Below are 3,730 nucleotides of genomic sequence, written 5' to 3'. Positions count from 1 at the left end.
TTTTTACGAACTTAGTTGGTATGCTTTAGCTATATACATAGACATAGTGCATACATTGTACATATGTGTGTAGGCCCTACATGACGCATAATGTGTACATTGTACATAGTGTGCACTTAGTGCACATTGTATAAATGGTACATATAGTGTGTTCATTGTACATAGTGCGTACATTGTACACAGTGTGAACGTGGTACACTGTACATTGCGCGATCATGGCACATTGTGTATACGTGGTACATTGTATGTACATTGTGCATATCGTATAAGTCATTCTGTCTATTTTATTTAATCTTTCCGTTTGTTTTATTCCCGTTGATTTTGGGCGATTCCGCAACATTTTGAGTCATTCTTTTACACCCGTTCTTTCCATCGCTTTTAAATCTTTATTGATTTTTGTTTTGTTCGAGGAATGTTTTTTCTTATTAAATGAACGTTTTTGATCTTCATATGCTGATGCAGGTTTTAGTAAAAAAAAGGTGAATAGTCTGTTTAGATTAGGTAGTTTTTCGGTCGCTTATTTACGTTACTTTGCTACCGCTACTACCTAATGTCTATTGACATGAAGTTATCTTTACCGTATATTATATTGTAGATATGCTCGGGTTATTACTGTTTCAGTGGGGTTGTTTTTTTCGGGCGCAATATAGTCGCTTGAGTAAAATTTAATTGAGCAGCTGACTTCACGGTTTGTGATGTTTTCGTGAAATGTGTAAAATATTTTNCTTGATCTTCATATGCTGATACAGGTTTTAGTAAAAAAAAAGGTGATTAGTTTGTTTAGATTACGTAGTTTTTCGGTCGCTTATATACTTTACTTTGCTACCGCTACTACCTAATTTCTATTGACATGAAGTTATATCTACCGTATATTATTTTGTAGATATGCTCGGGTTATTACTGTTCCAGTGGGGTGTTTTTTTTCGGGCGCAATATATTCGCTTGAGTGAAAATAATTAAGCAGCTGACCTCACGGTTTGTGATGTTTTCGTGAAATGTGTAAAATATTTTCTCGTATTGCAAGCGGTACCTTGTATGCAAATTGTGACGGATCATTCTTTAATCGTCTTTCCCTTTAAGAAAAAAAAGCGATGTATAGAATATACACATATCGCAGTTTCCCACGTCTCTGACCTTGTGTTATGACTTGGTGTTGATGGTGTTGATTGTGATGTTAGAAAAATTTCAGTAAAACATATTAGCGTTTTTAATTAATGAGTTTCTTTGTATTTTTACTGTCGTTTTGTATATTGGTCTTGGATTGCGTTGCGTAAGAGTAAGAGGGAAAAATATTACAAAAGTGAGAGATGGCAAGAAAGCTAAAGAAGGAAAATGTCATGCGTTCCGTCTGCGTGTGTGGCGGGAACAATGTCACGTGTTACGTCTGCGTGTGTGGCGGGAAGCGTCTATNTGTGTGGCGGGAACAATGTCACGTGTTACGTCTGCGTGTGTGGCGGGAAAATGTCACGTGTTACGTCTGCGTGTGTGGCGGGAACAATGTCACGTGTTACGTCTGCGTGTGTGGCGGGAACGGCCAAGGCGGATGTACGGTGGTGGGAGACGTAACACGTGACATTGTTGCGTGTGTGGCGGGGGGAACAATGTCACGTGTTACGTCTGCGTGTGTGGCGTGCGTGGGTGGCGGGAAAAATTTCACCTCTTCTTCTTATTCTTCTACTGTATTACAGTCACTTAAACTGTACAGAATATATTCTTTCATGCTCCATGATGGGGCGCAGATCCCAGACGGAGGGGTGGGTTGCAACGCCCCCTGTTGGATTCATCGTGGTCGCAGGAAATGCTAGCGTACCGTAACCAGCTCTCGGCATATCAGTACACTACCCTATATCGAATATATTCACTGTGTTGCCATGCCGATATGATTTGTTTATCTGCACCATAGAAATAATACTAGTTATACTAGTTGGAATAGTTAGACTAGTTAGACTAGTTGGACTAGTTAGACTAGTTGGACTAGTGTCTGTATAATATATTTCTATATATTGCGCGCAGGCGCGCTCACTGTACAGCAGCGCCGTCTATCGGACACTCGCGCAAGCTCAGTTGTCATGCGTACGGCACGCTCTCAGCATCCTGCCGCAGTTATCCGCATCTTGCCGCGGAAGAGGCTGCGTGCGTGCATCATTACGTGGTGCATGGTTTAGCGTGCAGAACTAACTCGCCGCGGTCGGTCGTCTGCCGTGCGTGCATTTCTCGCGCGTGCGTGCATTTCGCGCGTGTGCGTACATTTCGCACGTGCGAGCGTATCCAACGTGTGCGTACATATTTACGCGTTCGTGTCTACCGCGTGCGTGCGTGCACACATCGTGCGTGCGTGCGTGCATCTTCTACGCGTGTGTGTCTACCGCGGGTGTGCGTGCGTGCAGTTCTTCCCACCGAGCCGTGTACGTACCTAGCAGCAGCGACAGCAGCAGCAGTTACATGAGCATCAGTAGCGGCAGAAGGAGCAGCAGAAGGAAGGAATGAAGGAGAAGGAGGGAGACGCGTTACTGGAGCGTGCGTCTGCCTCGCGTGTAGCCGACGACACGTCGTAGCGGCGGCGGCGTCCGTCATTCGTCGGTGCGCGTGCGTCGGCTGTAGAGCGAGCTAGAAGAACTCCGCAGCAACATGGCCGCCAGACACTGACAACAATGCAATTAGTAAGTACCCTCAACTCGCATCCTTTTCACCCAATCCATCTCTATGTCTGTCTGTCTCTCTCTTTCTCTCTCTCTCTCTCTCTCTCTCTCTCTCTCTCTCTCTCTCTCTCTCTCTCTCTCATCTCTCTCTCTCTCTCTCTCTCGCTCTCCGTCTCTCTCTCTCTATCTATCTATCTATCTATCTATCTATCTATACATCTATCTATCTTATCTATCTATCATCTCGCGCGCTAATGCCGTCCACGTTCACCATGCTCCTTCGTTCGAATCTGCGTCTAAGTGCGAGCGCGCGTGTCGCGTGCACGTGCAGCCGATCGGTTACCATAGCAATATTGACGCAATGGCGACCGCGACGACGAGAATTTGGCGGCGGTGAGGCAAGACGATTAAGTGCCGTACTACGACTAACTACACTGTGTGACAGAGATTGAGTATACACGCACACGCGCGTAATAGGCTGTGTTATCCGGGGGTGCGTGTAGCGTACACGCGTGCGTGCATGCGTGAGCGCACGCGTGCGTGTGTCAGCATTCGCATGCGGTACTGTACCTACGGGTGTCTGCAGTCAGTCCAGTACGTCATTGCTTCGTATATATCTTATAGTATAGTATGGGTATATTATTAGTAGTGTTATTGTATTAGTATTATATATTTATATCTAATGTAGTTATTATTGAGACGGTCTGCTGTCTGAATTGCTGTTTGCTGTCTGAAAGGGAGACATTTACAGCGCGAAGAAGTCTATGTTGATACACGCTGTTTCCGTTATAACAAGTGGTTTTCCATTTTGATTTTAACATTCACATTAAACGCAGATTTAATCGAAAATCAGTTCCTGACCTCGGTTTGTCTTCATGCGTGTATATATATATAATATATATATATATATATTATATATATATATATGCGTGTAATGTGTATATATATATATTATATATATATATATGCGTGTAATGTGTATGCGCGCGCATGTGTGTGTGTGTGTGTGTGTGTGTGTGTGTGTGTGTGTGTGTGTGCGTGTGCGCGCGTGGGTGGGCGCGTGTGTGTGTGTGTATGGGCGCGCGTGTGTG

Source organism: Priapulus caudatus, unplaced genomic scaffold (genome assembly GCF_000485595.1).
Source record: "Priapulus caudatus unplaced genomic scaffold, Priapulus_caudatus-5.0.1 Scaffold2033, whole genome shotgun sequence".
In the NCBI taxonomy this organism is placed as follows: domain Eukaryota; kingdom Metazoa; phylum Priapulida; class Priapulimorpha; order Priapulimorphida; family Priapulidae; genus Priapulus; species Priapulus caudatus.
The sequence above is the reverse complement of the archived record's forward strand: the minus strand, read 5'-3'. Positions refer to the sequence as shown.